Source organism: Tympanuchus pallidicinctus, unplaced genomic scaffold, assembly GCF_026119805.1.
Source record: "Tympanuchus pallidicinctus isolate F22 unplaced genomic scaffold, pur_lepc_1.0 scaffold3, whole genome shotgun sequence".
Classification (NCBI taxonomy): domain Eukaryota; kingdom Metazoa; phylum Chordata; class Aves; order Galliformes; family Phasianidae; genus Tympanuchus; species Tympanuchus pallidicinctus.
In genome coordinates this window covers 15,397,600-15,420,581 of record NW_026294747.1, presented here as the reverse complement: position 1 = coordinate 15,420,581, position 22,982 = coordinate 15,397,600, and the positions used below count along the sequence as shown (strand labels likewise).

At 46.6% G+C, this 22,982-nt stretch overlaps 1 protein-coding gene across 8 annotated transcripts in view; it reads left to right on the top strand.

The window, feature by feature from the left end:
* The window catches only part of LOC128086359 (USP6 N-terminal-like protein), a 66,955-nt gene that overhangs the window by 23,333 nt on the left and 20,640 nt on the right, over positions 1 to 22,982 (top strand). For 2 of the 8 annotated variants that reach the window (XM_052694921.1, XM_052694927.1), the window contains one exon: positions 19,974 to 20,161. The exons of 1 other annotated variant lie outside the window; for it this stretch is intronic. The gene's annotated coding sequence lies outside the window, so the exon portion shown is untranslated. Of the gene's footprint in view, positions 1 to 1,179; positions 1,245 to 6,210; positions 6,479 to 8,018; positions 8,604 to 12,738; positions 12,851 to 19,973; positions 20,162 to 22,982 lie in introns of those variants that run through there. 5 more of the 8 variants (XM_052694926.1, XM_052694924.1, XM_052694922.1 and 2 more) reach the window with 5 other exon arrangements.

Genomic DNA, 22,982 nt, shown 5'->3' with positions numbered 1-22,982 from the left:
TGCATTATGGTTTTGTTGTGCTTTGAAGTGTTTGGGTATGTTAAGTATGAGGGCATGAAGAAAGGAGGTGGTTGGTTTTTCTGTTCTTTTTTTTTTTTGCATGTATACGGGGAGAGTTGCTGAGACAGGTGCTGCAGCTACAAAGGGTTTTGCTCTGAGACTGTCCCTGTGAGCCCCATAGGTTTGTGCCCTGCCATTTATCTTCCCATCTCCATGAGGCAAGAGGTGCCTGACCACGATTTTTTACTGTCTGCACTTGTCAGTTCAGCAGCTTTTATTTAACCAGCAATTGGTGAGAGCATCTACATTTTTGCCCTCGTAAAATTATAGTAAGCTTATCATTGCAGTGTCTTTATTCATGGTTCCTTGTATTCGGAAGCACTGGAGAAACCTGATGTGAGAGTGCCTGGCTGCTTGCAGTGCACACGGACACTCGAAGCAGACACCAGGAGTGGGAAGTGCAGGGTAACTGCAGAGGAACAGGAAGGTTTGGTCAACCCATTTGAAAAGTAGCTACAGCAGTGAGCTGGTGCTTCCTCTTCTGCATGCACTCAACATCTGACATCGATGCAGGAGGCAGACAAGGTGTCTTGGTGAAGCAGCTACGGTTTGGTGGACAAACTGAATGATCTGCACGAAGCCCTGGTTATTATCTCTCCTCAAATGGAACGTATGAACTTCTTCACTACTTAAAGAGAGATTTTGTTCCTGCTCGTTCGTCTTGGATGGTTGGCTTCTGCAGGGACAAGGATTGTTTGCTCTCTGCTCTGCTCTACATTACTGGTGTTGCATCTGCTTCTGATTTGATGGAGGTGCAGATGTCCCGTGTGTGATACACTAACCTACTTCTCAGACTTTACTGTGTTTGTCTTCTGACAGAGCACCTCTGAAGTGGAGCTGATCAACTTTCTTGTGTCATGAACAATTCTGCTGCTAGTGAGGAGAGTTTGTGTTGAAAGAAAAAAACACCAGCAACCATCCTGGAGCAGCCTGGCAGGCTTGCTGGTGCCAGGATTCGCTGTGGCCACTTGCTTGATCAAGTGGAGGAGCAGCTTGGAACCAGTGTCAAGATCCTGGTGTTTCAACTACCAGAGAAGTGGTGTAGCTTAAAAAAAGCTTTCTTCAGTGGTATGGCACAGTGGTGTCTTTGTATTCCCTGTGTGTGTGTGTGTGTGTGTGTGTGTGTGTGTGTGTGTGTGCTGGTTTTTACTGCCTTCTGGCATCGTCCACTCCATAGTGGTTTGGTAAGTGATTGTGGCAGTGCATGGTAACTCAGGTGGGGACAATGTGCCTGTGTCCATCTTGGGCAGCTTTGGCCCAGAGACAACTGAAGTAGGAAGAGGATGTGTCACAGGCTGTAAGAGCTGCTGGCGGTACTGTTCTATAGCCATTTGCATGTTACTTTTCAGATGGTTTCTATAATTTGATTTAAATAGCAGAATATGCCTCAGCTCAATTTGTGTCGCAAAGAAGAATTTCTTCCCTTTGTAACCCTTTATTACCCCGTCTGATTGTGTTTCGCTGAGTATTGAACAGACGTTCTTCATTCCTGACATACTTTGCATGAAACCAGTGACTCCTTCAGGTTGTTTCGTTTCGTGCCTCAGCACATACATGGCTTTTTTGTGATTCCCGGGGCTGAATATTTCCTGATGATACACTGCCTGCCTTGACCTTTCTGCTTTGGAGTCTGCTTTTAGGCAAGTGCTTTGTGGTGCTTTGGAGATGGGTGGGACCGACCTTTTAATCAGGAAGGAAGTTGATTAATTGCAGGCTTGATTGAAAAAATGTCCTGCGCTTTCACAGAATCATAGAATTGTAGGGGTTGGAAGGGATCTGTAGAGATCATCCAGTCCCACCTCCTGCTAAAGCAGGTTCCCTGCAGCAGGTCACACAGGTAGGCATCCAGGCAAGTCTTAAATATCTCTGGAGAAGGAAACTCCACAACCTGTGTTGGCAGCCTATTCCTGTGCTCTGTCACTCTCATACTGAAGTTCTTCCTTATGTTAATGTAGCATTTTCTGTGTTCCAGTGCTTTATTGCATTGACTTTCTTCTGGAGGAGTTGTGGAACATATGCTAAAGAGAGAGAATTTGGAAACATGCATGCTTGACCCCATACCTATTACTAAGCAGTTAGTTTTGTTGCACGTTGCACTATACTGAAACATTAGGCAATTAATCTGCCTTTCAATTCTGTAGCTGTGTGGCCTTTACACTGTCTTTCCAGCTAAAAATGAAGTGAGAGTAGCGCTTGCTAACAGCGTGGTCTCTGTGGCTCATCTAGAAGAGGACAGAAGTTGGCTCTTCTTGGCACTTAATCAGTCAGTTAAAAGTACTGAAAGCTGCAGATGAAGTTGCTTTGGTTTTCCAAATGCTGTGGTAATAAAATAACCAGGGTTTCTTCAGATTGCCAGAGCTGACAACCACATGCATAAAAATCAACCCAAAACCCAACTCACAGGATCCAGTGCAAGAGTGTTACTTCCTGAGATCGCTTGATGGAAATAAGAATGTGTGCAAGTGTGCAAGTGAATTGACAGTACAGCCTTCCTGCAGGCTGTCAGATGGGGAAAGTAAGCCTGGAGAGTTGTCATGCTCTGCAGTAAACGCTGTGGTTTTTTGGCGGCTTAATTATTTACTGTGAAGTGGGGGATGGACAGTTCTGTCTTGACTGTGGGGTTTTTTCTGGTCTTTTCTCAGCAAAGATTTTCTTTGCGTGTCCACGTAATCCTACTTCTTGCATATTTGAGGCGTTACTTAGTTTTGACTTTGCAGGCAGAGGAGAGCTGTGCAAGTTACCATGGACGATGAGAGCTCCTGCTGAGGTGACTGGTCAAGGGAAATGGGTAGAAGCCTTGTACTTTCCCGGTGCTGAGCTATGTTACAGGGATTGCAGATGCACAGAGTAGAAAGTGGATGACTGCTTTTGGTGAACTTTTTTATCTTGCTTTATCTTTCCAGTGTGATGTTTAAAGCCCTCTGCCTTCCTTGTCTTCTGGTGCTGGGCCAGTTACCATACAAATGCTACAGAAATGCTGGAAAGTAGCTTCAGTGTCTTCAGTTGAAGCTGATATTATTCAGGCAATATAGAAGATATACAGTCAAGAGAGTATTGCGAGAGAGCCTTTATATATGACAAATGCTTCTTGGCACTGAGGTGACTAATTGATGATGGCCCTATGCAAAGGAAATAGCTGTCTTCCTGGCTGAGGGAACTTCTCAGTTTTTGTGCAGTCACATGCCACCCGTAACGGAAGGCCTGACTGCACACATGCACCACTTTGCTCTATTAGTGGGGAGCTGGTGTGTTTGTCTGGGGACAATTATTGGCATTTTTGGTCGCAGGACAGGTTGCGTTTCTGGTGGTTTTATACTTGTCATACAAAGGCTTTTTTGAGATAGTCCCTGTGGTTTGTTCTTGAGAGCTCCCTGCTAAGACTACACGTTTGTCATTGGACACATTTGAGTTGGTAGCAGACAAGTGATCTGTGTTTGCAGCAGCCAGGTCTGCACCTACAAGCTATGCTGAAGGGACTTCTGCTATAGAAAATGCAGACAGTAGTGAAAAAGCTGAACTGACATATCCTCATGGTTTCCATAAGGTTTGTGTTCACTGCGCTTGCAGTTCTTCACCTGGGGCAGAATGGGAGTGATGTTACTTCAGTGATACCAGGCTGCAGTCACCTGTGCTCCAGGTCTTCTGATAAGCAGGGGTTGCCATTATGCAATCCTTACAGCGATAGGTTGGGTGTTTTTTGCATCTTTAAATCTTTGAGGAGGAAGGTTGAGTGGTGTTTCAGATGTGAGACAGTAGATCTCTGGCTGGAGATGTGCAAGCCTCTGTTGGTCACCTCACTGAATGAAGTAGTGCCAGTGAAGCAGCTGAAAGGATATGCACAAGACTATGACTGTCTTCTGCTTGGCTAGTAAATTGCTTGCCATCGTGGCTTGCTGTCCATCCTCTAGTATCTGTTTTCCTCCTTTCCCACCTGGAATGTGCAGTGCAGCATGTTTCAGTGGGAGATCTTTGCTTCTGAGAACAGGCACAGGACGTGTCAGCATAACTGCTTGCCAACAGGGGCTGGGATTAGGAACCAGGCTCACCTCCAGAGCCACAATGTCTGGAGCTGCTACACGCATTGGCTTGGGAAACACTGTGTTCCTCTTGAAACCAAAGTCACTGCAGACTTCTCCATCTCTTGCTGCAAATGCAAGGAATTTTTTATTTCTTTCATGCCATTGAAGAACCTTGTGGCAACACAGAACCAAAGTTTGCTCATAGCGTTGAGCTTTGACTTTCCTTTTCCTTTCCCTCTGACTGCCCTTCCTCTGGCTGGAGGAACAGAGTATGGACAAAAGATCACAGATGTTATGCTTCAAGGAAAGTGACTGCCAGACCTCTGCAATCAGGAGCCTGGTGTCCTTGTGATCCTGGAGCAGGCTCCCAGTGATACTCTTAGCCAACTGGGAAATCTTCATTTACTAAGGTGTTTGACCCACAGGGAAAGGAAGGTAGAGCAGCACTGTAGTGCCTGTCAGCAGGGATGGAGAAGCCCTACCACAGGTTGAAGCAGCCCTACTTGCCAGAGTGTTTGTCAAAGCACATGTTACAGAGATGTCTTTAACCACAGCAGCCAGGAAATGCGGTGGGGGGGCAGGTCTGGGAAGCCTCTGGGCAGCTTGCTTGAAGGAGGAGGCTAACGTTGCTAAAATGCTCATAAACCTGACTGTGAGCAAACTTATTTTTTCTGACAGCAGGTTACTAACCCAACCCAAACACTGTGCGATCAGCTACATGATTAATATTTTGTGATCCACCACAGTGTTTTGCTTTTGGACTTCAAAGAGTGTAGCTCTTTCGTAAACAAAACTCTCATGAACATAATAACAGGCACTGACAGGCTGTTGTGGAGCAGACTGTGGATGGTGAGAATTTCCCCAAATGGTTTTCTTGTTTTCTGTTACAAGCTTCCTCCTGTTTTTAGGCCTGCTGAAAACTAAGGCTATGTATTGAGCAGAGCAGCAGAACTAGGGAATTCAGAGTTAACTGATCAAAGCTTGTCCTTGTTTCACCTCTTTCCCTTCTCTCATAAGAGCCATCTGTCTTAGGAAAGATGATGCTTTGTTAGCCAGAAGAAACTTACTTTTTTTTGAAGTGGAAAATCCCATAAACCAGCAGTTGCACCAGTCAGGTACTGGGAGCTGAAATGCTCAGTCCTTGCTTCCTCTGCTGAAGCTGTGCCTTGTTTTTTACATGAAAGCTGGAGGGAGCAGTCCAGAACATAAGGAGCATCCCACAGGAAATACACCTCCATCAGTAAGCAGGCTTGGGCATTAGATACAGCGGCACAGACAAACAGGAAGGCTCTCGTAGGTTTGTGTACTGACCTACATGGCATGGTTTATCTGTGGCCCACTGTTCAGCTATGCCTCTGCTTGGCTGATGAAGTCTCATTTCATCTGGCTGCATGGGAAATCAGTTAAGCATTATGTGCCTTGGTTTTCCTTTTCATAAAGGTGTTCTTTAAGGCAGGACGTTATGCTGCCTTCTAACAAGCTTGCATCTCCAGCAAGTGAGTGCACATTCTGTTGTTGATATGCCCTTGGCCTCTTCCTTGGGCTGGTGTACAGCAACCCTGAGCTAATCTGCAACGACTTGAAACATGCTGTGTTGAAATGGGAGCACATCTCACATCCCCTGCATCTGGTTCGGGTCCTACAGACAGGCACAGAGTGTTGTGCTGTGCGTCACTCCTGGAATAAGCTGCCTAACAGGGTAGACTTCGTTTTTCATGCTGTGCCATTTTTTTTTGGCAGGGTGTTTTTGCAGACGTTGGGGTTAAAGACTTCTAATTTTAAAATCTTAAATCTTGGAACGTGGCTCCGTAACAGTGTGCAGTTGGATTTGGAAAAAAAAAAAAAAAGTCTGCTAAAATGGCATGCAGGGGAGGTGCAGCAATGAGGTCATGTTTAAGGCGTTAGACTTTCTGCTGCTGGTGCGTGTGATTTTTGTAATGAATGCAGAGCTATGAATATTTTTCCTTTTAAAGAAAAACAAATAATTGGGCCTTCCATCTTAGACAAATGTCCCTTCTTTGAGAGGGCCTCTTCACTTTAGATTTTCCCACTTAATGGTGTATTTAGTGGGAGCTGCCCTGTTCTTTCCATCCGATCTCTGTGCCCACACGTCTGAATATTTCCATTTCAGAAAGGAGGACACCGCTGGTGCCAGCAGACAGACTTCCAAATTCTGAAATGCAGAAGTGTTTTTAATGTCTAAGAGTTGTGACTAGCAAGAAAATCCTCACTAAAACTCACTCAACTGTTGCTGCTGTGTAAAGATAACAGCAAGACTTGCTTCTTCTCCTCTTCACTGCCTGCTGCACTGGGATATTGGAAAGGAATCATTCATGGAATTGCCCATCTAATGCTGCAGCTGTGCTGACTTCTGGCTGCTTCTTGGCTGCATGAACCAGGTAGGAGATCTATGGAACAACACCCAACACTGCAGGCCTTGTCTTGCCTTGGACACAAGTTGACCCCAGCATTCAAGGGATCCCCAGCACTTTGTGAGTGATGCACAACAGCATCCCACCTTCAGCCATTGGGCCAAGTAGTGTGAATCAAGCAGTGTTTTTCTGCCTGTCCCTGAGCTATCCAAGAGCCTATTGTGGGAAAAGGGGACTGGCTTTTTTCAAGAGCAACTGAATGCAATGCTCTAGTTACCATGGTTTTTAAATGGAGTACTTCAGGGGTTGTACAAAAGCATCTTTAGCACTCACAGTGCAAGGAGAATGAAAGGACACAGCTTATGTCAGCACGGCATCAGAGGCTTAAATGAATGTCATTCATATATTGTTAGGAGATGACCCAATTTGGATCGTATTTATGGAGTGGGAGGGGAGAATGGACCTGTTTCAGCTGACTTTTGAGCCTGAAATGCACTTAGAGGCTTTGTGTTGGGACTGCACAGACTACCACTGGGCAAAGAGAGCCTGCTGTGGGGCGTTCCCATGTGCCAGCATAGTGCCATGTCCTGCCTTTCCCTGCCCAACATTATGCCACATTCACACTGTGCCGTACTGCCTGGGGAAAAATTACACGTTGGGGAGAACCAGCCCTGTTGACGTTTTATTTCATTCTGCTTTCTTGTGCAAGGCTTCTGAAGCCTTCTGTCAGTGTGCAATTTGCAGACCAGCTCCAGCCACTGACGGCTCAGGGGTGAGGTGGTGCCCAGCGTGATCAATGTGCCACTTCCAGGAGCAGCAGCTTGTGCTCAGCATGGCTGATTTTGCTCCTTTTGAGCCGATAGCTGGGCTGCATCAGAGCCAAGGTTGCTCCCTGTGTCCCAGCCCAGCATCTGCATTAAGACTTTGTAGGAATTGATGCCTGATGCTTTTAGGCTTGCGAAGAAACCTGCTGGCTGGGGAAAGCTCTATTTTGTGGGTGTTCACTATCAAAGTGCTGTTATGAATTGGTATAAAGCACACCTGCATCAAGCAGGCTGTCAGATTTAGGGGGCCAAGCAGGAGGTTTCCCTTTGCCCAGTCCGGTATGAGTGTGTCAAGGGCAGGGGGGCCAAGGGTAGGAGTTCTGAGTCCCAGATAAGTGTTGGGTGTACTCATTTCCTGGACAGAGGAGTTTTGGGTTTGTTGTTTTGTTCAGTGCTATTCTGCATTTGTTTTCCTTCCTGTTGTTGGTATTTTTTTAATCAGATTTGATAATGCTGGTCCAAATGAAGGATTGTGAAAGGTGAGTGGCTTGCTTTGCTTGTACACAGCCACTGGTTGGATTATGAGAAATGGGGCCAGAAAGAGTTAATGTTGTTTTCCTGTGGCTAAGCTGGCTCTGCAGGACTGAGAAGTAAGGTGAGTTAGTGTCTGGGTGTTGTGGTCCTTGTGGCAAGGCTTTTAGCTTTATATGTAGCCATTGAAGACTGCAGGAAATTCATTGTGTTCCTTCGAACAGGATGGAGCCTTTCACATGGTCTTTTCTTTTTTTTTTTTTGAACTTCAGTTCTGAAGTCTCTATGCATTGCCTAGCTGCAGGAAGACTCCCTGAGCTTGGAGATGCATGAGGGAGCAGCAGGCTCTCTCCTAGACCATCTGGGGAGTTCTGCCTGTGCCCGTGGGAGACCAAAAGTGGCGGTTGCAGATCGGCTCTGAGATCATCAGCAGCGCGATGCGTTGCGAATGTCGGCATGCGTCGGGCACGTGCAAGTTCAAAAAACACACTGGGGATTTGTGCAGCGAGGGGCAGGACCGTGCCCTCATTTGGACGTGTGCCTACCCAGCAGCCGGGCTCTGGGGCAATGAATAGTGCTGTGGGCAGTGGATGCTGCAACTGCACCAAATCACCGTTAAGGTTCTCATTCAACTAGCATTTAAGGCTGGAGGGGTTTGCTGTGAGTTGTGCTGCTGTTTTTAGACTTTGCCTTCCTGGCTTGCCTCCAAGGTTCGTAGTGGGCTGTGCGCTCTCTGGTGCGTAACTCCCCCCCGACTTCCCCTCTGCTTTGTCTGCTGTGCTCCAGCCCTCGCCCCGGAGCGGTGCTCCCTGCACTTCCTCTGCCGTGCTGCGGTGAGCTCCGTAACCCATCCCACGGTAAGCCAGCTGCTTCCACTGCTGCCTGGTACTGGTGAAAGGAAAACTTGATGTCAGTGCTTTGTATCAGGAGGATCGATTACTACTACCTTCATCCTGATGGCTCTTCTTCTAGTCTTCTTGTGCATGTACAGGTTATCATCTAATTTCTTCTTGAATAACAGTTTTGAAAGGATTAAAATCAGCTGCTGTTTGGAGTTGTGACTGGAGATACGTGAAGAAGAAGAAGAAATTGTCATTCCCTTCTCTACCAGAGCAGGTAGTGCATCAGGTGGGAAGGAGCAGAGAGCTGCCCATAAAGTGATCTGCTGCATATTTAAAATCAGAATCCTGTTTCAGTGTTTGGGATGCTCTGTTATCCCTGGTGTGACTATTAGCTCCTGAAGAGCACCCCGAGCAGGCTCTGTTGCCTTGCCAACCTCATGCCACGTGTGCTGAGGTCCCTGGACCTGGGGAGCAATGCTCCTCCTGCATGCTCAGTGTCTGTGTCTCTGGTAACCTGCTCTCAGCACAACACCCGCCTGCTTTTTCCTAATAACATTTCAGATAAATATTACAGGATGGAAGACTAAAGAGTTGATTTTATGGTTGCTGGCTAAGTAGAGAGACGCAGTCCCAAGTTTCAGCTCGCACCGAGAGAAAGGCAGATGAGATGGGACTCAGTTGCCTTTGCAGCACCATCCACCTGTTAGATGCTGCAAGCCCAGTGTGTGCTTCCCCTTGTGCTTCTCCCCTGGTGACTGTCACCAGGGCCATTAGCCTACTGCCATACACAGGGTGGCAGAGCTCAGGGGATGCAGGGAAGGGATCCTTACAAAATAGCCACATTTAATGACACTTTAATGCCACAATTAGAGTGTCCACTGCACAATCTGTGTCCTTGTGTTGGAGCTGTGGCCAGAGCCATGCCCCTGCCATGTGGAGCAAGTGGCACTGCAGGCAAGGGAGACCACAGAGAGCAGCACTGTCTCGCTCCTAACCTGTGCGAGCTCCTCACTGTTGGTCCTGGGGCACAGGCAGTGTGAGCTCTGTTCTCCCAGGCAAAACAAAAGGCGATGTGCTACGAACCACCACAACTTCCACTCTAAAAATACCATAAAAGGCTGTGTCCTTACAGGCCGGGCATGGGAGCCGTTCCCACCCGCATTACTGCAGCATGAGTCACTTGGCGATCGCGAGGCGCTCCATGTGGATGCCCGGCCTAAGATGCTGGAGGAGCAGAGGGAGGAAGGGGAACTGCTCCGTGGTACTGTGAAACTGATAAAGAGTTACGCAGAAGAGGATGACGAGCACAACGTGTGAACTTGACTGAACCTCTGGGCGGTTTTGGTTTCGTTGGTGTTTTGTGAGAGCTTCCAGGACGTGCTGCTTGCCGATGGTTTGTCCTGGAAGTATTTGCAGCGAGGAGCCATCTAAATATGCAGACAACTCTGGTTTGCTTTTAGGAATCACAGAACCTGCCCCATGAACATGAAGCCAGAAGGACCCTCTGATGTGAAAGTGTGTGTTATTCAGTCTTCAAGCTCAGCTTTTTCTCTCCCTATCCTCATTGTACCTCTCCTCATCTTCATCCTTCTCTTCCCTACCCTGGTGCAGAAATAGACTGAGCTGTTTTTTGTTTTAAAAAGAAAAATAAATGAATTCATAGAGAACTCCCTGACAATAAGTGCTGCTTATGCAGGTGCCTCGTATCCCATGCACAGGTACTGGACAGTCAATTCTGTTTGTTTTGGTTTCTTTCCCAAGGCGCCGCCTACCTGCCTGGCCCCAAGATGGGTGGTTATTGTTTTCCCTTTTCCTTCCTTCCCTTGACGAAGCCCTGGCTTTCAGGGCTTACCAGATTAAGCCCGTCAGTGGGAAATTCTATTAAAAGCTTCCTTTATTTAGACGCCCAGTGATGTCACCATGTGGGCAAGTTCTCTGAGTTGCTCTGGGTTGCGTGTGCAGAGGGGAGGCTGTGGCCTTGGGGCTGCATCACAGTCGGGACATCCTTCGGGATCTCCTTGAGGACAGCACAGGGAAGGTCACACAGCAGGGCTTAGGTTGCTCTCTCCTCACCCCACTCTCAGGTTCATCTGAAAGAATTTTTTAAAGGCTGATGCCATAGCTCTGCCTGTTCTCCTGCTCATCACTTTCCAGGTTAGTTCTTTCAAGAGTTTTTTCATTGCTGCAGGTAGCAGCTGCTCAGGCTCTGCTCTTCTTCGGGAGGGTTTCTGGATGCATCCCCCAAAGGGCAGTGAGAACATAGGATAGCAAGGTGCTGGCCTGGAATGGAACCAGTGGACTGGGCACCAGAGTAAGGAACCAGAAGAATTTCAGTTTTATTTCTTGACATCTCTGAGAGTTACTAATGGGGACACAGTGTATATATGTGAAGGGTTAGAAGGCCAAAAAATTTATTAGTACTCTACTTTTTTCCCCCATCTCTTGTATTTCACCCTTTTGCCGAGCAAGAGGCTTGTTCCTAACCTGTTCCATGCTCATATTAGAATTTGAATTTGCCAACAACCTTTAGTAAGGACAAGCTGAATGAGATAGCCACTCTTTAAAGCAAATTGGTAAGCCAGAGGCTCTGACTTAAGCTGTTTCTTGTCCTTTTTATAAGCAGTAAGCATGGCCTTTGCCTGTGCTAGACTGTTCTGCTGTGGCAGGTGATGCTTTTTGGTGTGCACTGCTTTTGGCAGCTCTGATGTTGGGGCTCAGATGTGTTTTTTGGAGGGCTTGTATGGTGCGAGTGAGGTATGCTCAGAGCCCCACTTGGTTTCTGCATGTAACGTGATGAGGCTGTCAGCCAGGATGGCTCAGCTTTGGGAGGATAATGCTGACACTTTCGTGTTAAAAATATTCCTTGAGCTGTCAGAAAAAATGTGTTTTATTATTAATGCGTAGCACTGCAGGGGTCCTGTGAAATGAGCAGAGTTGATGAACTGTTACAAATTAGCAGAAGGCCATATGTAGTATTTATTGAACAAATGCCTGTCTCTGCATAAATCGTCTCCTTCTGCAGGTTGTACCTATGGGCACTACGTGAGCCACGTCTTTCTGTGGTTGTACTCGCAAAGAGGGGCATGGGGTGGCTCTTGGTGCCCTCTGAACATTGAAGACCTCCTCCAGAAGTTTGGGCAGCAGCTGAGCTTCCCCTTTAGCCTGCCCATACAGAGGATTCCCTACCAAACCCAGCTCAGGTTTGGGTGAGACATGCTTTCTAACCCACATGTGCTGATGCTCATTCTGCACTGCTGCTGCTCTGCTTGTTGACGTTGTCTCCTTCCCACGTTCTCCGCCTCGATATCCTGAACTATAAAAAATAAAGATAAATCTGGATGACACAAGCACTCCCCAGCTCAGTACAGGTGGCTAGATGCTATTTCCCTGCAATTCAGAAAGCATGGATTGGGATTGAATTAACAGCAAAGGACGTCAGGATTGATGGTACCCATGTTGAGATCACTAGCAACAAAATTCAGTGTTCACAGTACAACCTTAATTTAAAAAGAAACAAACAAATATGTTTTTAACGTTGGGAAGTGACATCTGATAATATTTTCTCTGAAGAGTGGGTGTGGGGATTCGGTATTTTCAGCTGCAGCTCTCCTCAAGAATATATTTTTTTATATGACCATCTCTCAATAAACTTTTGTAACAATTTCTTGAAGGCATTTGTAGTTGCAGAAACTTTTTCAGCCAAAGATGTGTTGCTGTGGGGAGGGGAAAAGGGATTGGCAGCCTGTGCTCTGCTGGATTTGTGTCTGATGGTGGATTTTGGTGTCAAGTGGATATGATTTTAGAACTGGGTGTATCTTGCAAGGGCTTTTCCAAGGCACAGGGATGTCACCTGCTTTTGGAAAGCAATTGGGAATGCAATTTGTGAGATCTCAGCTTTTCAGAAAACTGGGTTTGGACAAGAAGCATAAAAGGAACTGTACACAGGAATAGACAGAAATGCTGCTATTTAAGAATCCAGTAGAAGCTCAGCATAAAGAAGGGCAACCTAAATTTGAGGTCTGCATGGAGTGGTTTCATCTGCAGCTCACTACATGGAGCGATTTGGGACTTTGTTGTCATCTCTGAGATGCTACAGATAGGCAGATGAACTCCTGCATCAAACATGAAGGTCATCTTCATCCATCCACAGGCTGCTGGGCTGCTTCTCCCCTGGTGTCTGAGTCCTGAAACTCAGAGTGGCTGTGGAAAACCTTCTTGAGAAGCGATGGCATGAGGAGGAGGAGCTGCACAAGCACTCTCAGGTTGGGTTGCTGATGCTATCTGGCTGTTGATAATTGCTAGCGAAAATGGTTGGGCTGTCATAAGCAAACTGCTGGTGTTCAGAGCTGTTAGATGCATCTCTGCTCTTGCTCTGATGACTTTGAGTGAGGAGGGCAATTAAGCCACAGGTGAATAATAAGCACTTGCCTGTGTTTGCTGTGAGTACAAAGGATGGTTGGTAAGAGATGGCTGAGCCTTGTCCAAGCCATGTGGTACCTTGTGATGGCGTTTCTCTTCTCTGGCCTCATATGTGGAGCTGAGCTGAATGAATTCCATGTGCTCTAGAATTTAAAAAACCCAAAGCATCCCAGGTCTTTTAACGCAGCTTTAGGCGGTTCCTTGTGAAACATGTAATATGTGCTTGAAGTTGCAATTTGTGTCTAAAAAAACTTGCCTTTGTAAGGTAGGAGCCTTTATTTTGATATTCCTAAATGGTAGCATGCTGTTCAGCCAGCCCTCCTAGGCTTCCTCTTAGTTTAACCAGGGCCAGCATCCATCCCTTCTCTGCAGCCTGAGGTTTAAGGCAGCACAGCAAGCGTGTGATCCATGCCAGTATCTTGTCCATTGGGGATGCTGCAGTCTGGAGCATCACTGCATGGGTTTGGATCAGGTCTTTCCTGACTGCAGCACCTAGCATGGGGCTGGAGCATTGTCTGGAGCCTGGGAAAGGGAAAAGAATGGTATTAAAGTGGTTGCTCAATTCTCTATGTTTTGTTTTTCTCGCAGTACCCAAATCAGTGGTGAGGATTTTCTGCAAATGGGCAGCAGCTTGCAAGGTTAGCTTGGGCAGCAAGAGCTGAGGGTTTCAGGATCTGAGTTGCCTGTCTTGATTTGGGGACCTTAAACCTGATACTCTGGTTGCTTAAAAAAAAAATACATTAAAAATAAAATGTGACTGTATGCTAATGCATTCAGTGCTTTTTCTAGAGCTGTGAGCTTGGCAGCCGGGTCTAATTTTTCATGTGGCACCTGTGTTTAATTCTGAATCTCACTGGCAGGAGCAATGTGGCTTAGTGCACTTCTGTGGCTGCTGTAAAAGACCAGTGTCTGCAGCAGTGTGGGTTTGGGGGTGACAGGGGGTCTGCAGGAAGCATGCACATGTCCCAGTGAGAGCAGAGAATGCCTGAGTAGGCAGAATGTTGCCTGGGAATGGTGTGCAGTTCAGCTCCCAAATCACCCACTGCTACTCCTAGCAGGGAGCAAGAGCTGAGGCTGCTGTTTTGCCAAAATCCCTTCCAAAAGGAGGAGGGGAGAAACAGTCTGGAAAAGCAAATGTTTTGTGATAATGTTGAGCAACAGTAGGTGCTTTTGTTTTCTATCAATGTAAGGAAGTGGGAGAAACGCGTCATCGCTTCAGTGCATTGCAAGCATCAGGGCTGCAAGAGATTGAGCTCTAAAAGAGACTGAGATTGTCCTGCTGTAGGGGGCCACAGAGCAGGATTCAGCAGTGAGATAGGGGTGAAGAAAAGACCTGGAGTGCTTTGGGAAGGCACCACTTGTGTGCTGCTGCAGCTATGCTTCTATCGGGAGCAGGTGTCACAGGAGAAGGAGGAGAAATGCAGAGAACCTGAGCTGAAGCTGTGTGGTTGTTGGAAACAGGCACCTCCTGAAGCTGCTCTGCAGGCTAGTGATAGGAAAGCTGTCCTGTGTCGTGTGCACGTGGCACAGGTGCTGTGGCTTTTGTGTTGCTAAAGGATATGTTTCTACCAAGTATCGGTGTTGCTCTGCTAGAACAGGTGCATGCACATACGCTGCTTCACTTGGGTGATGGAATTATTTCTTCTGGCACCCCTGGATGGGGTTTGGGATGCTTCAGCTCTTGAACTGAGTGTTGGGGAGCTCTGTGACCAGAGGCCTGGATGTATGAGGGGTCTTGAAGTATGAGGGGGTGAGTGAGGTCATAGGTCTCAGGTGCTAAATACATGCAGTGCTGCAAAGTAGTCTGGTAACTGACAAACTTTGCTAGCAATCTTGTAGAACTGGGAAGTTTGTGCATGAAATGCTGGTAAGAAACCTGGTTTATCTGCAGCATTTTTGGATAGTTGAGGAGTTTTCAGCTTTCTGTCCACTTCTGACAGGCAGTTGTGTTGTCAAGATGCTGGAACCAGACAGGTGAGCTCCTCTTGTCCTGTTCTCAGCTGGGACAGAGTTGCAGTGACTGTGCCTTAATGGCTGTGCTCACCTCAACAGAGGCCCCTCTGCTAAATTAAGTAATGATGTAGAGCAAACTGGCTCCAATTGCTCTCTAAAAAAGCTCTTCCTGCTCATGACTTGATGTTTGGTTAAAAAAAAAAAAAAGTGCAAAAAAACTCCCATGCAATTGGTATTCGATTTCAAGTCTTATTTCAGCATCTGCAGTCTAGCTCAAGCATGGATCTTACTTTTTATGTTGGCCCCACTCTTTTTTTTTTTTTTTTAGGAGAAATAAAGGAAAGCAATTTCTTTGGGTCTTTCCTTGTCAAAATACCTTCCACTGTTCTCAGGTGCTTATTTATTGACAAATTCCCTTTTCAGAGTCCTTTGCAAAGTGCTAAGGCCAGCTGCACCAGATGTAAGTTGCATTCAGTTATCCCAGATTTTCATCTTGGAATGTGAAGATTCCCATTTCCCAAACTCCTTCAGAAATCATCATCATCACTGCAAAGTGTTTTTGATAGTAATTAACTGAATTAACGGACAAGTTTTAAGTGATCTGTCTACTTGCTTCTCCTGTTAAAGCACTTTAAAGATGAATGCATCTTTCAAGTTCAAATCAGCGTTGTTTTTCCTTCAGTTGAGCATGTCTGCAGTTAAGTCAGACTGTCTCTTGTTTCTTACTGTCCTTTTGAAACCCAGATGATGCTTGAGTTATTTTCATTTGCTCTCTGGGGAGAGCAGCATATGTGTATAATCACCACTGGTACAGTCTTGCTTTAGCCAGCACTGGGAGTTTTTTGCACTTTCTTCATGATGTCAGGGCAGGGCCTTTTCACCATCTTACAATTTGTGGATTCATGAGTGTTTTCCAAGGACCAGATTTAACTTTCTTTTTAATAGAAGTATCATGTAGATAAATTACCCAGAGGGGCTGTCAGAAGTGACCAGGAAAGCCACCCTACAGGTTGCAGTGCCGTGTAGCCCATCTGCTTCCAGAGCTGCAGGACACAGGGTGAAAGGCAAATGGAGTTGGAATAATTGCTGTGTCTTCAAGAGCTATGTGTCCCTGTCTGCACCTTCTCCCTAGAATGTGGGTTTCCATCATACCAAATGCTTGTCTTTCCATCATTGCCACAGTCTCTGATCTTCTTCAACTTTTCCCTCTGCTTTTTAACTCACCCAAGAAGGAAGATTTAATTTTTTTGTAATTTTTCTATGCTTACTGTCACTTACCTTGTTCAGTTGTTGTCTGCTGTGGTCCCCTCTGACCTGCTTCTGTTGCTACATTACTCATATCAGAAATCTTGAGCACATGGAAAACTGTAGTAGTAGGTAACAGATGCACTGAAAGAGGAGAGATTTAGATTTGGTATGAGGAGGAAATTATTTACTGTGAGTGTGGTGGGGCACTGAAAAAGATTGCCCAGAGTAGCTGTAGCTGCCCCATCCCTTGAGGTGCTCAAAGCCACACTAGATGGCATCCTGGTAGCCTGATCAGATGGAGGTGTCCCTGCCTGTGGCAGGAGTTAAACGCTGGATGGGTCTTTGAGGTCTCTTCCAACACAAAGCACCCCATGGCTGTATGATTTCTTGGTCCCTTTCCTTCAGTAGGAGGTAGGAATGAGTTGCTTGAGTTAGTGCCTGTATGGGAAATTCTTTGAAGCTCTCCTACTTTGGGCTTGGTTGAAGCACTCCATTTAAATAACAGGAGCGCCCAAGCATCCCCCTGTCCTTTGTGAGAAACAGCAACATTCCTTTCATTTTTTCCCATCTCTTTCAGTTGAAGCTATTTAAGATTGCCATGAAGTTCCTGGGCAGAGCAGGTATGGGACAGCCAGGCAGGATTGCTGCTGAGCTCTTGGGGTGGTGACCCACTTGGGGGAAGACTGGGAAACATGGCTGTGGAACTGGGTGAGGTGATGACAAGCTTCCCAGAGCTCTGCCTCTTGGTACTGCCCATGGGCTGTCCTCAGCCCTTCTCCTCCTGGGCTCATGGCCAGGCAGTGAGCTCATGGGGAGGGCTCTTTCCCCAGAAACTGAGACAAATTGCTGCCTCATCTTGATGCTGGCATCGTCACGGGAGGTTTCAAAACTAGACATGGGGAACGTGCTGGGCTGGCAAACCTGAACTTCTAGTTCTTGATGGTTTGGGATGGCCTGTGATATCAGCGGCTTACGTTGTTACATGGTAGTGTATGCCACAGATTGGTAGAGGAATACAGAACGTGGAATAGCAAGGATCATCAAGTCCAGCCGCCAAGCGTAAGGTGTTAAGAACGTAAGGTTTTTTGTGTCATTCTGCTGCATTTAACTATTATTGCAGTGACATCACTGACTTTCAGCTGTCAGCACACTTTTCTCTTCCATGGCTGAGAAGCTGCACGGCTGTCTTTTGTCACACCGGCTCCAGTGGATCCATTTTTAGTGTCAGACATGCACTTTATGTCAACCACGGTGAAGTGGTAACAGCCAAATGCCTTGTGAATTATAAGTAGTATTTTGAAGCTCTGACCAGACTACACAGATGTTGATTTCAGCAGCATGGAAAAAAAAACCAACAAAAAAAAAAACAACAAAAAAAACCCAACTGGATTTATTTTTACATTGACAAAACAGCATTGGTGCTGTTTTGTAAGCTGGAGCCTGTGGTGAGTACTGTGTGTGCCTGAAGTCTTCCCTTCCAGTTGGATTTTATAAACATGTTTTCCCCAAAGAGAAGAGGGGAGGCTTCTTGTGTGAGTGATTTCCTCAAAGGGAAAACAACCATTACATTTTCTTGTTTATATATAATGGTGCTTTTGCACAAAATAGCAAAAATTCCTGTGAGCGTTCAGTTTGGGTAATTTTAGGAGTTATCAACAAACAAAAAGGAAGAGAAAGGTTATGTTGTATTAACACAACCTTTTTTTAATTACTCCTTGGAAACGCTGTGTGTCCTCATGCCGTACTGCAGAGCTGTGAGGGATCGTGGAGCTTGGGAAGACATCTTTTCTGTGCCTTCCCAGTGCTGGATCAGACACTTCTTGTTTCTCTGAACTTTGCTATTTCTTGATGTGATCTCATGGGGTTTCAGTGGAAGGGAGGAAGTTAACGGTGGTGGTGCTTCAGAGTCTGGAGATGCTGTCTGAAGGTAGCGGGAGCCCAGGGAGCTGCCAGCAATGTGTGTGGTCAGGGAGTGTCCCCACAGGGGCTGCCAAGGGTGAGTGGGTTTGGCTGCTGTGTCACCCAACAAACCCATTGCAGTGGCTGAAGGAATGAGAGTGGTGCAGGGAGGACCTCTTTCAAACACGTTTTCCTAGGAGCACAGGAATTGGTCTAATGTGGCTTACTTCTCTTAAGCATGGGACATGAGCAGAGGTGAGACCCACGCAGTACACGTCATTTCATTTTAACTCAATTTAGATGCCTGCAGCTTAGTTATAAAGCCCTGCAGGCTATTTTCAGCAAGTTTTCTGAGAACGAGCTGTATCTCATTGCTAGTAGATTTTTAGCTTCCTACCTCTTATTTTCATTGGTCATCCCAGTGCCTTTATATCATAGGACATTTGTTGTTTCCTTATTTGCACTTTACAAGGATGCTGTCCCACTGTGCCAAGGAAAGCACAGGCTGCTGGCAGCTCAGCATCCTGCCTGTTGCATGCTGAAAGGGAGAGCAATCATTGCTGTACCTTCCTGTGCTTCAGTTAAAAAAATGTAAACTGCTCCGCATTCTGAAGCAGACAGAAGTTTGCTCCTAAGCTCTGTGTTTATGCAGTTTCTTTCCACGCTTATGCATTGCCCAAAGAGGGGGATTTTTCTTCTGGATTTTTGGCCTTTATTTATAGATGCTGGAATGGAAGATGGAGGAGAAAATAAGTTTTCAATTCCCACAACAGCATGTCGACTTTTGCATTCTCTAACTTCTCTCTCTTTCATTTTTTTTTTTTTTTCTTAATGAGGTCAAGTAGAAATCATTTAAATAGCAAAGCTTCTAAAAAAAAAAGAGAGAGAAAAATGCATTGCATCTTCTTAATTTTTTTTTTTTTTTAATTCTTTGTAAGGTCTAAGAATAACAGCTGCTGAGGCACAGTGTGCAGACCCACAGCCCTATTAGGGGTTCAGCATGTGTCTGGAGCTGCGGTTTGGCACTGCAGCAGTTGAGCTTTGCATAAGGGCTGGGGCTGGCCTGGTGTAGTGTGGGTGCAGAGGAACTGGGCCTCACTGCACTCCCTGCTGCTCCTCCTGTGCAAATGTTTATGTGTCACAGCACAGGTTGGTAGCTTTCAGGTCCTTTTTTTTCTTGGTTTTTTTTTGGTTGCTGCTTAAAATGGAGAGAAATACCAGTTTTTGAGGCTGTCATAATGACAGCTACGCAGTGGGCTCTGTTCTCTGAATTGCTTCAAGTTCTTGGATGCAGCGAGTAGAAATTGCTTGGCTGCAAGGAGTGTGCCTGCTGGGATAGAGGGGCTTGGGGCTGCCAGGGGAGGCCCTGCCACTCAGCCAGGCCAGAAAGCAGCTGAAACACAGAGCCCTGCGCAGGGAAAACAGCTAGGGATATGTGCTGGGTGGGGAGGAAGCTCACCCTGAGCACACTGAGTCAAAAGCTTGAGCACAAGTGGCAGTGGGGGAATGATTTCTCTCTATTACTGCCTACTGCTTCCCCACTGTGCTGGGAATCCCAGCCAGGATGGCTTTTTGGTGAAACCTCTGTGTCCCCTGTGTATAGAGTTGCACAGGGGATGAAAATGAGGATGGGTCAAACCAACTCCTCGACCAGCTTGGGAGTCATCTCTCAGCATGTAGCTAGTAGCACAAGATCCCGCCTTGTTCCCAGGGAGCTTCCTTCCTTGCACATTGCTGTTGTGGGTAGAGCAGCCTGCACAACATCAATTACACCTCGACCCCCATTGCCCACAGATGCTTGGTGCGTTGCTGAAGGGCAGCACTGAATGGGATGGAAAACTCACCAGCTCCTTGCTTCCTTTGCAGTGAGCCCTCAGCAGGAACCAGCCCTTGTCCAGACAGCAGTGCAACAAGGCTGCCCGGGGCTGAGCCGTGAGCGCTTGAGCAGGAATCATTGCAACCTGAAACAGAAGGCTTACTGCTGGTTAGATGCCCAAAAGGGAGAGCACAACTCTGGCTGAACTGATGCATCTCGGCACCTGATACAGGTGCAGGTAAGGGCGCGGTGCCTCACATCACCACATTCCCTTTGCCTAATGTGTCAGTCACATCGCCCCCAAAGCAATTGTTTGCTGCCTGTGGCAGTGAGTTGTTCAGACCTTTGCTGGGCTGTCAATTATGTAGTTATCCTGTATGTTCTGTGGTCATCCCGAGTGTTCTGCTTGAGCTGCTTGGGACATCGCTACTTGCATCACACAGCTTGTACTGGAGACCTTCTCAGCTGTCACCAGTGCCTCTGCTAAAGGAAGGGGGCGTGCTCTTGTAGAGGTGGCTGTGATGTTATGGTGCATGCAAATATGATGCAGATATAGTGAGATGAGAACCCATTTGAGCCGTCTGAAACACCTATGAGTCATGGAAGGTGATCTATGAGCAGTCATTTGCAGAGGCCCTCAGTTGATTCAGTCTCTCCTTAAGTTTCATCTGACTTCATGCTCCTCCATTTAGAAAAAAAATAAATTAACATGCCTGTGCGCTCTTGGGTTTGTTGTAGTCAAGGAAGTAAACATGCAAACAGGATCTCCTGTATCTGTGTTCATCCTGCCCGGTAGTAATTTTGTTTCTGAAGCCATTACTGACTTGGTGAGCACAATTCTGCTTCCCTTTTTTGCAGCACGGCTGCAACCAAATGCCCACTTTGCCTGATAGGAGATTAGCAGCAAGCAGGGATGGGCACAGGTCTGTGTGCTTCAGTGAAACCTTCTGGGGCATTTCGAGGGTTTTGTGGTCCTCTGCATACTGAGCTGCTGTGTCTCAGTGGGGTTGCACACTGCAGGGCTTTGCTCTGAGCATTGCCTTGGGACAGGCAGCCAGAGGTCGGCTCTTTGAGCCTGTTCCTGCAGGAAAAGTGCAGGCTTGTAGCGTGGGCAGCCCGAGGTTTGACATGATTTGATTTGTTAAAATGTGCTTTTAAAATAGAATGCATAACAGGAACAGAGACCTTCTAAGTTTCCATGGTGGTGAGTGCAGTTGTCAGCTACGTACCTTATTGACTGTGTCCCACAGCAGTTTCAGTTTGATACCAGCATGTTGTGCTGTGTGCCAGCATGTGGGTTTTTTTTTGTTTGGCACATTCAGGAATCCAACAGATCTTAACCAAACTCATTTCTTAGGGTAACAATTCCTAGTGATTGCCCTTCACCCAAGCAGTGATTAGAACCCCCGTTGCCATGTGGTGTGCTGCACTGTGGTGCAGTTCTGTAAGGGCTGAGGCAGGCGAGCAGGTTTCCAAGCTGTGCCTTCTGGGGCAGTGTGCAGAGAAGGGCTGCAGGTGGCCCAGACAGCTTCACCTCGGGAAGGAACAGCATTGACTCAAGGGGAAATTGGTTGGTTGTAGGGAAGCTGTGAGCATTCAGCAGTGCTTAGATGGGGAGGTTTAGCAGCGGGGTTCAACTCATGCAGATAATTGCTGCTTAAAGCAGTGGGCTTAGAAGAAAATTCTGTTTTTCTGAAGCTCAATTTGTGTGCAGAAGGGTGCATCAGCACAACATCACCAGCAGCTTCTCCCTCCAGAGGCTGGGATTTGCTTTCTGCCAGAGGTCCCACAGAAAACTGCTGTGCAAGAAGGTTTCCGAGGTGTCAGATCTTGCATCATGGCTGAAGTGAATTTCTCATGGGGCATCTCAAGGCATAGAATGTCGTAGGATGTCCCAAGTTTAAAGGAACACTGAGGATCATCAAGTCCTAAACATGCATATTACAGATGTGCAACTCCTTGCAGTTCTCCATGAAACTCTACATCTCCATCGGCCAGATCTTCAGTGCCTTTGCTCCAGTCCTTGTACAGAGACTGTACACTTTCATTTCTGCTGTGTGCAGATCTGCGTGCTGCTCTTGAGTCCTGATGGAAGTCCTTAATGGGACTTCCTCCTTGTTTGTGTTCGTCAAGCAGTGGGGAGAGAGGATACAAAGGTGTGCAGATGTATCTTCAGGAAACAGGTAGCAGCATCTGCTTCATCTGCAGGTGCTGGAGAGAACTAGGTAGGGGATGGCTAATACATCCTAATGGTGTGAGCTCAGTAAGCAGAGCCCAACTCTTCTTTCTGGTGACAGTGGTATGACTACAGGAAAAACTCAGTGTCTGTGTTACCTTAAAGTCAAGGAGTATGGAGTGTAGATACCTATATTTACCATTAAATAAGATGGTAAAGATTTCATGGAAAAAAGAATCTGAGACATCTTGGGGAGGATTATAACAGTAAGTCTGACTTTGAAATAGCAATATTTGCAAAAAGTCATGGAGTTCGGATGCAGACACCTGACTGCAGCCAGTACCTGAAATCCCATATGGCAAGCTAGCAAAGGGAAGGTTGTTACCATCTAGGATCTCCTAGATGGGATATTTTGTGAAGAGTTTGGGTTTGCTGATGGCTAGGCAGTGTTCAGTGTGGGCAGGCAGTACAGTACAGAGAAGCAAGGTCACTACAGGCGTGTTCCAGCTACGAGGTGCAAAACTGGTTGCTTTGCAACCAGTTTGAAGTTTCTGGCTGCAGGGAGCCTTTTGCAGAGGCTGAAGCCAAAACACATGTGGTCTTGCTCTTTCTTCTGCTATGTAAGTCTTCCTTTCTTACCAAATAGCTCTTCCTCTGGTTATTTTATTACAGTGTGTGGTAGAGATGGTCAGAATAATTTCCACTTCGTAAGTATCTTAAAAAATCATGCACTTAATTTGACATACAGTTTGTTCTTCCCTCCAGCCTGCAGAAAAGTTGTATTTTCAGCAGCACCGTAAGTATCTCGTTTGAATTCTCCAGCCTCATAACAACCCAAAAGTGGTGTAAGAAGGAGGTGGAGCAGGAGAGTAAGTTTCCTTTG